The 12,986-nt window shown below is 37.4% G+C and overlaps 1 long non-coding RNA gene across 1 annotated transcript; it reads left to right on the forward strand.

The window, feature by feature from the left end:
* Positions 1 to 9,514: 9,514 nt before the first annotated feature.
* Positions 9,515 to 11,432, forward strand: LOC117294948. The gene is made up of 3 exons (XR_004519597.1): positions 9,515 to 10,130; positions 10,791 to 10,879; positions 11,391 to 11,432. It is a non-coding gene; the product is annotated as an uncharacterized LOC117294948 (long non-coding RNA).
* Positions 11,433 to 12,986: the final 1,554 nt, after the last annotated feature.

Genomic DNA, 12,986 nt, shown 5'->3' on the forward strand with positions numbered 1-12,986 from the left:
ATTGGGATACAATACGGACGTGAGAGTAGTTGTCTCCATGGTTAAAAATGTTATAAACTTCTCATCCAGTTCATCAGACTCTATGCAATGATCAGAATTAAACAAACGACCTTTGTTGCCCTTTCAGTTACCCAATTACCACTTTGATTAATTAATTGAGATACACAATTCCATAGGACTTTACCCCATACTGACGCATCAACAGACTTCTTGATTGTGTGATAGTAGTGTGGGCATAGTGAATATAACGTTACTCAGTATGGAACAACGCGCAGCATCTTTTCATCTGTCGAGTGAACGTTTTTTGCTGATAGTTTACCGTGTGTGTCATTTTATACTGGGTGTCCCACCATATCGCTCTCTCTGGGCAGCGCAGTACTGTCACTGGCTGGATTGTGCAAGCAGGCCTCCAACGTCAATATCATCAACACGGTTTGTGCCCATGCGCACAATCGTCACATGGTCACAATATTAGTTTTTATTTATTGTATTGTTGTCTCTTAAAACATTTGATTTTATTTATCAATTCTATGTGCATATTAATGCAATGCCAATTGTACCGTTTTCCTCTTCTTTGCATGATAAAATGTTCGATGTTTTGAATTATAGGTCGATTACGAAAAGATTCGCTTTGTTACTAGGCCTACAATACAATACAATTTAACAACAAACTAGCATTTATATAGTACTCTTACAAACACAGCGCTTAGAAAGCAGATTAGTAGAGCAAAAAATTAGGGAAACAAATTGAGGATATAGATAAATGCTTTCCTGAAGGCTGCTAGTGATGGAGTATGGCGTATGATATAAGGTAACTTATTCCATATAATACCTGGCACAGCAGCATAGAACACACTGTCAGCAAATATTAATGTGTAGACACATAGTCGTTAAACTTTAATCACGACACCGTGAAAGCATTCAACATCAAATATGACGATTTCGGTACGGGTCGGCACTCTATACTTGGGATCGAGTGTAGATCCGCGCATCCCAAACGCGTTAATCTTCCGGTGTCATTTTAACTCAAAATTCTTTTTTATTTAGGCATGCGTCATTGAACTGATTTGAACATGACTCGATCGATAAATCCAACTACATTTTCCTGATCATCTCTGGTAAACCTCTGAGAACCAAGTTAAGACTTGTTGTGTGCCTTCAGAGATGCCTAAACAGACTTCAGACCTGAAGTCCTTTAATATTTTAGCCGTTTTTTACAATGTTTTATATTATCAACAGCTCTCCATTGCTCGTTACCATAGTTTTTATAATAATTTTGTTTAGTGATGAACAATAGTTTCTTCTGCCTTTAAACAAAAGTAGTAAAAACACCAAAACACCTGGGGAAAACTATCTGTGCAAGCCGAATCGCGTTACTCGGTGTTGATGAAACCAATGGGAACACCATCATTGCCAAGCCAACACTCATGGCTTAAGCATAACGTGTGTGATTACATTACAGTATCTGTTATCCTCATTGGTACAACACGCACATTTATTCCTTGCCAGGTGTGTACAGTTGTTTGTGACCCTGGCAACGCATCGCATCGTGTGGATGACATGCTCGATGCTATAGACCAATCAGTTATTGTCAAACACAAATTGTAAGTTTCAACTTGATAGCTGACTACTAATGTTCATACACATAGGGTCGATATATAACTGTTTATGGATGGAAGTATAACTAGAGAGGTTTGCACTAATATTATGTGTATATCTCTTGTATAAATTAATATAGTATTGGTTCTTGTAATAAAGAGATATTCACATGATGTTACTGCACACCTCCCTTAGTTATAATGTTTATACCAAACCAATATCTTAGGATATTTGGTTGATTTAAAACTAGGGGGCTCATTAGTAATAAGTGTCTAAAACCAATTATGCATCTCAGCCTTACGATGCATGACTTCACAAACCTAAGAGTCTATCCAATATTTTTGATGAACTTTGGTTTTTTAATTTCAAAGTCAAGTAGGCTTGTTAGGTCAAGATTTCTCTTGACCGGGACCCAAATTGGTGTTTGAAAACAGTAAAGAAACTCAATACCAACGGAAGTGCTGCAAGCCGTACAGGGCAATTTCATATAAACACAGATTATGCTATTTGGTCTGTTCTGGAATTACCAATAACACACTTATAGTACTGAAGTACCAGTCTAAAATTACGAGGTCACGCTGCTGCAGTGGTTGTTTTCTTGTGGAAAGCAAACGTTTGCTTTGACTATTTTTGTTCATATTCCTATAGTTGAATATGTTACACTTTTAGCGTAGTGCTTGAAATGGAAACCAACATAGTGGTAGTCTTAGTCCGTCTTTTGATACATTGAAATTGTGTCAGAATATGGTTTCGTTTATGACTTTGTAAATTGTGCGTGAATAATATTTCGTTTAACATATAAATAATTATGTTGTAAATCCCTTTAACGTATGTTTGTTAAACGGCCCGTTGGTCTTACATTGTCCAGCGTGTGTCATATTTTCTCCCAGTTTCGATATTTTATGAATGATGGGGTATTTTATTTCGGAAAAGGAATTCGGCTAAAACGAACCGGGCGGCGTTTCGAGTATAAGGTTTCCGAATACGCGCGTGTGTTCACAAAGGAACAATTGCAGATTGGTTCAGACAGATGTACTTTTTCCAGAACGGGCTTATTTTGTTCCCTGTAAATTTAGATGCAAATCATCGCGCTGATTGCGAATCTCTTTCAACATATACAATATAGGAACATGGTCATATTATCGACCAGTCTTCTCTTTTTCGTCATCTTTACCTTTTTTCATTTTCACAGAATAAATACGTACCTTCATTAATAATATTGTTATTGCACATAATTCTAGTACGTTTTTTGGGCGCCAACCGTTTGAAATCCATCAATTCGACGAGCATTAAGATGTGGTTAATAGAAACAGAATGGGTTCGAGGCAAATCATCGGCAATGGGCCTTTAAGGATGCATCTCATGAACTCTGCAACTCACTCTATAGTAGTATGAAAGACAGCTCCTCTCTGGAACATTTTAAGTATAATTTGAAGACACATCTTTTTGGTAAATGGCTTGAGTTTTTCATTATTTGCATGTAATTGTAGTTCCTTTTTTTGGTATATTTATCTGTAACTTTGTATTCGATATTCCTTGTTAAACTCCTTTTCCGTTATTTTAAACTGTTCATTATGATTATTAATATTCTTCTTATAGTTCGACGAGTCAAAAGATGTTGTTCCGAGACAAACCTGGGTTGTGATGTTGGTTAGTTTGAAGTCAGACACGTCAGACGCTGTTGAAAGGTTCCGATTTGAGCGACTTTAGGCTCAGCATGAATGGGATTAGTAGTGCAGCTTATCAGTCATTTTGAACATCATACACGATGGGAAATATTGAGGTCCTTCTTTGCTACACTCAGAGTTCGTCCTTTTTGTATAATATTATTCACCGACACTTTGTGAGCGAGTAATGTTTACTCGCGATTCGTATGACCGTCTTTCCCATCCGGCAGGAGGATCTAGGGCCATTTGGAACTGTATCCTCATCAGAAAGCCACGTACTTCAATGCATGCGTTCTAATGGACTGAATGGATTGTAGGACAACATTTACTGACTACACACTACCCCCGTCCTCCACTGAGTAACAACAAATTTGTTCACCAGTTTACATCTTCTTCTCTCTTCATCAACGGACGCGAGCGTTTTCCTTGAGCAGTCGGGAGGGAGGCACAACCCTAAAGGCACTGGACTCGTTTGATAACTGTCATTATAGACCAGTATTCTCACTTGGTATATTCCAACATCTTTTATGCATAAACAAAGAACCCTTTAAAATATTGGACTCAAATGGTTTCGAAAATGTACGAAAGCAATGAAAGAAAGGACACCCTTGTTGCACAAGTGTGTGTGCTTTCAGTCAGATGCCAAATAAAAAGTTTCAGGCCGTAAGTCTTTTACCATTCATCGATGGAATTGTATCTTTCTCAAACGCTAAATTAATCAATTCAATTTGGATAAAATATGAATAAAAATGTTCTCTCTCTTCAAAACAAGATCAGGTAGAGTGACGTTCGACGTTTTTTTTTTCTTCAGATTGTTGATTAGCCACCCGATGGGAAATTAGCTTGAAATTGCAGCCCCTAAAGAGGTGAGACCGACGGATATGGAATAATAGCCAGCGAGGCTATTCCCATTAGAAAAATAAATGAAATCATTATCCAGCAACATTAGGCACCCATGGGGGTAACTCAACCATGCATACTGTTGACGATTATCAATTTAATGTCCACTATTGCCTGTCGGCCTACACCATTGTAAGTTGAACTCCACCGAAACACATTGTAAAATTGTGGGTGGTAAACAGATCATCGAGCGGTCCGGGCTAAACACGCGTCACAATCACGGACACGAAGATGCAAGAGTAAAATGATATTAGTTTGTGCAGTTTGTTCATCTATCACTGAGGAAGTGAAGAATGGTTTGCGGGGATGAAAAAAGGAAAACGTGCGCACATAAATAAGATTTGAATGTCGACGATCCTGATGTAGCAGACCAAGACTGTCATATTAAACAAGAAAAACAGGCTGATAGTAGAAAACATATTTATCATATATTTAACACATATTTAACAGTAACGACGTTTACAATAAAAGTCCGCAGATAGCACAGTGATCTGGGACACGGACATTGCAAATTAAAAAACAAATATTATTAGGGTTTTTTTCGACCAAAATTGACACTGCATTAGTTCATGGCAAATCTTAATTTGATCGACTTGTTATTAAAAGAGTTGCCTTGTCCTAAAGCCTTGACTTGGCTGTTTTAATAATCGAAGCCGCTTCTTTACTCTTTCATTTATTGTATAGTTCATTTCGAAACTTTATGCAAAAGTCAGTTAAAGAAGCAAACAAATTAATTGTGAACATCGCAAAATTAAGGGGAAAAAAATCGAAACTATGGACATTTTTTTCAATCAGCCACCAACGGCCAAAATGTTTCTTGCATTTACTCCCAAAAATATAATAACGTTCAGAACGCTGTCTTTAAAACCAAAAACATAATTTTACCCATTTTGCACCATAGACCTTATCGCAAATACCAATGCGCAAGCGCAGACTGTTGAATGAGGTGCATTGTGGGATATATATGGATCAAATTTGGATACCAGCTAGACCACAATACACCTAATTCCAAGCTTTACGCGCGCGCCCCGGTATATTTTGCGAAAAGGTCTAAAGGTTTACACATAAAATATATATAGCGCCCTCTGTTGCCTTTAAAAAGTTCATGACACGCGGCGCACCATAAAAACTGGCACAAGAGGGCGCAATTCCTATTCCTGAGAGGTTCAGTTAAGTTTTAGCTGGGCATGAATCACAATTCGATTAACCGAAAATGCCTTTAATTTGAGGGCGGAATGTTTCTAGTTGTTTTATTTATCCTGACCATTTCTATTGATAGAGGGCGTTATAGGATTTTCATCCCCAAAAGTGCATTGTAGATGGCGGCATTCATTAGATATCACCCTACAACTAACCATTCTTTGGAATAAAATGGACTTGCTTTTTTGTGCCTGTCTTTAGCTTCTTTAGGGAGCCACTTTTGCTTTGTGGCCCCAGGGCTGAATATTTCAGTATAACATGCAGCGGATTGTTACTGCAAATCTTAGCTGTACGACCCTTTACTTATTAATAACTATGCTCTATTTGGTTTGCTTCGATTGGTTCATAAACGCTATTTAAAAAGTGTTAAAAGTAGTCAGGAGAATCTGCAATTTTTTGAAAAAAAGGAGAAAACAAGAAGCGTGCTTCTTACTGAAGACTTCAGTATCTATTATTATTTCCACTGGAAAAATACCGCTCAAACTAAATGCTGGATGAGTCCTCAACATTCTAGGAAACGAAATTTATAGAAGAATATTGAGGGACTAGACCACTTAACGGTTCTTTGAAACATTTGCGGGCCGGACAATAGGCGGCGGCAAAATGCCAAAGTATGAGTCTGTGCTTAAAGTAGGCCAACCTTCTTGCACCAATTGATTTATTTGTTACCCACAACTAACTAGTCCAGTGTTAAAACCTAACCCACATAAAACAATCATATAAATACAAAATAGAAGTATTATATCTCGTTTACTATTCCAACCCCACTTGGTCGTCTTGCTATAATTATCTTTTTCACAAAAAATAACACACAAGTTCAAGTGGGGACAAAGGTCAACTCTCTGACCCCCCCCCCCCCCCCCCCCCCACACACACACACGCACCCCTTACTTCACGCATGAAATCATTTTGGAAACCAACCTCGAGAGCAGTTGACCAATCAGATCTTGGTATTTTTACCTGCACAGTTCTTAATGGAGGGCATTTAACACACGAAATCCCATTAAGAATTTTGTGACAAAACAAGGATCAAAGCTCGAGAGCGGTTGACCAATCAGATCTTGGTATTTTTACCAGCACAGTTCTTAATGGAGAGCATTTAACACACGAAATCCCATTAAGAATTTTGTGACAAAATGAGGATCCATGGCCATCCAATCAGAAGCAGACAAACCTGCTGAGCAGTATTCATGAAATTGACCCCTGGATGTGTACGTGACATACTACGTCACAGAGCAGACCAATCAGAACACGGAAAGTAAAAGCCCATGAAATGCAAGCTATTATCCATCTATTGAAATCATTCATAAATACAGCATGCATTTCTTCGGGCCCAGCTTTTGTTTGTTGTTATCATGTGGAGTTTTCTACCCCTCGACTATGAGCCTTTGTTTTGATGATTTACCCAGTTGTAAAAGTATTACGTAAGTTCCTTTTCTTTTCTGTAAGCACGTGATTCAGTGGAAATTTCCGTTCAGATTTCTTTCACTTTTGTTAAAACTCTGGCAGCGTGGTTGGCCAGTTGACTCAACGCTAAGCTACGGTAAGGGTGGTTGTGGCAGGATGCGGATGGTAACTTTTTAAAGTAAGCTAGATGACTGAAGTTAGTTAGATATTTTGCCTTGTTTTCCTGTGCACCATGTGCTATGCTGTGCTACGTTAGTAAATGCTGTGCTCGCCGTCTACATGTAAATGCTTCTTCTCGTATCGTAGGACGTCCTGTTTTCAAGGTGTCCCTATAATCGCGGCAAATCTGTTACCTCTCATGCTTGATGTAAACACAGTCTCTAAATAAAATGTTTGTGGTTTGACCATGGTTTGACTTGCCAAGCAAAGAGTCTCCTGGATAACTTTCCGTATGGCGCCACCACTTTTTCACTCATGTTTACAAAAAGGGATATATCAATCGGGTAAATTAGATACTATATTATTTTATTTCGAATGAAAAAGTGGTGGCGCCATACGGAAACTTTTCCAATTGCCCTCCGGAAAAGTTTTCTCAAACACTGTTTAACTTATTTCACGATGATCAGATCTTGTGACTGAATATTCTGCTGAGCATTCTGTGAAATAAATACAGAGACTTAAATAAGCCATGTGCCTATATCATTTTCTTTGGAGAATGTTGTATTACCCTCATTAATATTAAAAATTAAAACATTTGCTTGGTGATTCAATTATCACTATTTATTTAGATGTTTTACTATAAATATTAAGGAGACAAAATAACACAAAAAATAAATACAAGTCAGATTTGAAAGCCAATAATTGTTCACACTTTTTATTAATTGTTTTTGTTAAAAAAAAATTCAAATTATCATGGTCATTTTTAGAATGTCATACAAAATATTTTGAATAAAATGAAGAAACTTGCTGGCTATAGAGTCACACAAAGTCTCATAGAACACTTGTTGTCACTGCAAATTTGTCTTCCACGTATTGCTTCACCAGGAAACCATACTTTCTTGTTTGCCTCAAACTTAACAAAATGGGACGCCTGTTGAAGTCATCGAAGATTGGTGTGTTGTGTGAAAATTTCAATATCCACCAAGTTTATCTTGGTTATCTACAACTCCAGGTTATCTTCGTGGGCTAGTGCATACCTCCATGTATTAAGTAAAAACACTGTACAGAAACTCTGCGGTTGACATGCTCTCACTATGAAATCTTCTTCTAGTTCATCATTCTCCTTGAAATTGTCTTTTACAATCCCTTTTGACCTTGTTTTCATGGAGTTCTCTTCTAACTAGCCATAACCTTAGTTTTAAATTGTTTTCACTGTGCTGTACTGCCAAACCCTCCTAAGGCTATCATGAACACAGCCAGATAGATTACTGTTTAATGAGGGGAAGTCAACCTGAGTGATAAGTGGTTTATTGGTCAGCCTTCACCTTGTTTAAGGTCAGCAGTACTAGGGTCCTAGCTCTATGGTCCAGCGGTGTCCAACATACTGTGCTTGTTTACATTTGGAGTAGAGCATGACATGGCATGGGTAAATGAGGCCATGGAATTGGGGAAGTGTGAAATTACATTTCAGAGAATTAGTCAACAATTTAAAAGGTCTGGGCTTGGATTGGGAGCATTCCTTGAAACTAAAGTGAAAGTCACAGAGCCCAGGTGAAGAAAAAATGGCCCAAGGTGAATTGGATGGTTCACAAAAGAGAAACAATTAAATTTCAGCCAATTCCTGCGTTTAATGAGATTTCGGATGGTTTCACAGTGGATATTGTCTGGTGTGATATCTTTTAATTTACAGCAACAACTTTGCCAAAACCAAATACTCCCCAGCGATCATTCATTTACAATCCTGCATGTGGAATGGGCTGCTTACGGGAAACCGATCTTTGTCAAACTTCTTTGAAACCCGATCTTTTTAAGACTGTTAGTGGTCACTCTTAAAAATAATGTTAATGAGACAAGTTTCGTTAGAAGCCTATACACAAGTTTTTTTATAGTATATGGATGGTTATGGATTCTGGATTCAAGCGCTTAGTTTGGATCCAAAAAGGCTAGGGTTTCACTTTGAACTTACCCATGTACTTAGACCTCAGTGTGGCAATACAAGTTTTGGAATAAGATGACGTCATAACTTTAAATCAATGTTTAATTATTTACAAAAGAATATATCTGGAGAACCGTAGTTGCTACATGCAAGATCTTTGCACCCTGTGAAAGACCCTGGACATTTTTTTAAAGCTTACACAAAGTGTGTGATCTTTACTTCTGTTTAAAAATTAAAGCATTTGGATACTTTTGGTAACACAAAAGACAATGTCCGCAGATTTACATTTAACTTACACCAAAGATAATGATTGTGTAAAGCTTTCCTAAAAATATTACTATCTGAGGTGCTGTAGTTCTTGAGAAATTCACTCTACATGCTTAGTAGTTTTTGTGAATGATAACGACAGGAAAACAAGAAATGTAAATGCACCAAAAATACAATTACATGTCAAACGCATTATAAGCAAGTTTACATGTAAATGGTATTCCAATGCATTCAGTCTCGTTCAAGTACTTTATTTAGCACCTTGCCCCTCGTTCTAAAACTACTCTCTAACCACTGGAGCTACCATCTTTTACTCTGATGTTGTCAAACATGTTTCACAACTTATAGAATGTTATCTTTGTTTCCCAACATGCAGTGACTGAGATTGAGAACCTGGGATGGAGTCCTTCTCATCTACATGCTCTCTCATGACAGACCCTGCAACCACTGTAATCCCGTGGTATTACGGCACAGAGGGATTACGTCCATCCTAAAGGTATATTATTATCACCATTTATTCACTCTAACATCAAACCTGCACCAAACTGCATGATTAACAAGCTCACTCCCATCTACACCATCACTTTAAAATCTACTAAGCTCATTTCCATGCTTGCATGTTACATCTTAACAATCAGGGGTTCGTTCAACGACAGCGAGAACCTACCCCATCTATAACTCCACACCATCCGTTATCAGTCACTTGTCATGTAACAACCACTCACACCATTTATATGCACCTGAAATATTCCCAAACTAAATGGAATAATTCTGTTTGGAGGTGCATTTTCTGAATGTATGTATTTTCTGTTCTTTATTTACTGCAATGGTGAAATGCGGAACCAACTGCCATTGGAATACGCAATATGGAGTCCAATGGAAACTGCACCAGTCATTCCAGGGCCATGAAGACTTCATTGGAGCTGTGGTGAGCGGAGGTTGCTGTGAGGAAAACAACACTTACACATTTTAAAGTTCAGGAATAGAACCTGAAGGTAAGTTTATGTTCAGGATGTTTATAGTTTAGAAGTTCTTGCAGGACCAAAATTGTAATAAAAAAATCCTGAAATGATCATATTTTGTTAATTTTGGTTAAAGCCAATGAACACTTTCTGAACAGAACAACAAATTAAAGTGCACAGATTAATAAATAACTCACAGGGTTTACAGAAGGTAATGGTTAAAGACTTCCCTGTGAAATATTATTCCATGAAATGCTTTACTTTTTGAGAAGACATTAATACAATTATCAATTCTCAATATCGAGAACAACTGATTTATTATGAACACTTGTTGTGACACTGCGTAAACATAGGTGGGTTTTCCCGTTATTTTTTCCCGACTCTGATGACCGATTGAGCCTAAATTTTCACAGGTTTGTGTACAAGTTGTGATACACGAAGTGTGGGTCTTTGGACAATACTGTTTTATCGATGATGTGCTATTGCTTAAAAGAGAGCCTCCTGCAAAGAAAAATATCAAATTGAGTTTTGCGCTTCACTACTTTTCAAGTTGATATGAAAATTGTTGAGTTCTTTTTTTTTTTTTTTTTTTTTTGGGGTGGGGGAGGGTCTCAATTTATAATGGTGTAAAAGGCCATTATGTTTGAAGCCCTTCAACATCTTTTATGTTTCATTCCATTTGCTGTTTTCTAGGCCATGATGACGTCATTGGAGCTGTGGTGAGCGGAGGTATGCTGTGAAGAAACGACACTCATTTTAAAGTTCAGGAATACAACCTGAGGGTAAGTTTATTTTCATGATGTTAATACTTTGGAATTTAATTCAGGACCGTAATTTAAAGAATTTTCCTGAAATGATGATATTTTGTTAATTTATGTTAAAGAGGGGCTCCTGCAAAGGTCAAATTGAGCGTTGCGATTCACTATTTTTCAATAAAATTGTTTATTTGGGGGAAGGGTCTCTGACTTCATATTGTAATGGTGTAAAATGCCATTATGTCTGATGCCCAACAATTTTTTTTATAGAAATAAAACAACAGTGGATATCATCATATTTTGAAACACATGGTATGGTCGATAAATTGTTGTACATAAATTGTTCATTTCATTTTGAAACTCTGATCATTCAATCCAAAGGGCATTACATCTGAGTTAATATGACTGACACAGAAATTCCACTTGGGAATGTACAGACACATTTTTGTTATGTCTGATGATGTCATGTTACATTAACTCAATGATTGAGCTAATTTTGTGGTTTGAATGCAGTTATTGAATGATTCTCCATATACAGGTGATGTCACAAGGATAATGGCTACCAAGGATCATGGAAGGAAGACGAGGGTGTCTTATGGTCTGAGGATGCAAGTTTCCAGGTAAGACGACTTAAGAAAGTAAAATACAGTATAAGTTATTACTGTCTGAATGTATCTATTTTTTGTCTTTTATTTACTGCAATGGTGAAATGCGAAACCAACTGCCTGTGAAGTACGGAGTCCAATGAAAACTGCACATCAATGGTGTCTGCGTTCGTGCTGGTGCCTCCATCCGCCGATGACCAAGAAGACAACCGCTGGTTCCTGGCTCCATAGAGGAGTGTTCCTGTCTCCCTGGTTGATGATAGAATGCATTGCAGTCTGATGGATCAACAACAGATGTAATAATGGCAACTATATTTGTTTTGACATGAAACTAAAACAGACTTTACACATGTAATAACATAACTTTAAAGGATTGCGCAGAAAGTTTGTTGCGTCAATCTTTTTACAACAATCGATGTCTTTGAGATGACATAAATAGTTCAAACTTGTTGCTGAAAAGCAGCGACTGAACTCAACTTTTGAACTAACTTAGTGATGTAGTTGTTGAATGATTCTCCATATACAGGTGATGTCACAAGGATAATGGCTACCAAGGATCATGGAAGGAGGACGAGGGTGTCTTATGGTCTGAGGATGCAAGTTTCCAGGTAAGATGACTTAAGAAAGTAAAATACAGTATAAGTTATTACTGTCCATAAGTATTAAGTCGTAAAAAAAGTGCTTTTGAAAACTTAATGTGGCTTATTTTGAATGCCCAAACAAAACTAGCTCAATAAAACCATGCAGTTTAACCCTTAACAAAACCTAAACATTCCTTTCTTTCCTCTGATGTGTTCATCAGTGTTCATCAAAGTTTAACGAAAAATTTACAGTTTATTTTACGATTTGCTAAATGCAGACAAACGAGTTGATGAGAAATATTTGACTCTAAAAATTCAAAGAAATAAACCCTAACGAATAAAATGATTGAAAAACTCAAACCCACACTAATGTTGACCTAAATTATTCCCAAACTAAATGGAATAATTCTATTTGGAAGTGCATTTTCTGAATGTATCTATTTTTTGTCTTTTATTTACTGCAATGGTGAAATGCGAAACCAACTGCCTGTGAAGTACGGAGTCCAATGAAAACTGCACATCAATGGCGTCTGCGTTCGTGCTGGTGACGTCCATCCGCCGATCACCAAGAAGACAACCGCTGGTTGCCTGGCTTCATAGAGGAGTGTTCCTGTGTTCCTGTCTCCCTGGTGGATGAGAGAATGCTTTGCAGTCTGATGGATCAACAACAGATGTAATAATGGCAACTATATTTGTTTTGACATGTAACTAAAACAGATTTTACACATGTCATAACAAAACTTTAAAGGATTGCGCAGAAAGTTTGTTGCGTCAATCTTTTTACAACAATCGATGTCTTTGAGATGACATAAATAGTTCAAACTTGTTGCTGAAAAGCAGCGACTGAACTCAATTTTTGAACTAACTTAATGATGCAGTTGTTGAATGATTCTCCATATACAGGTGATGTCACAAGGATAATGGCTACCAAGGATCATGGAAGGAGGA

This window comes from Asterias rubens, chromosome 9, assembly GCF_902459465.1.
Source record: "Asterias rubens chromosome 9, eAstRub1.3, whole genome shotgun sequence".
Lineage (NCBI taxonomy): Eukaryota > Metazoa > Echinodermata > Asteroidea > Forcipulatida > Asteriidae > Asterias > Asterias rubens.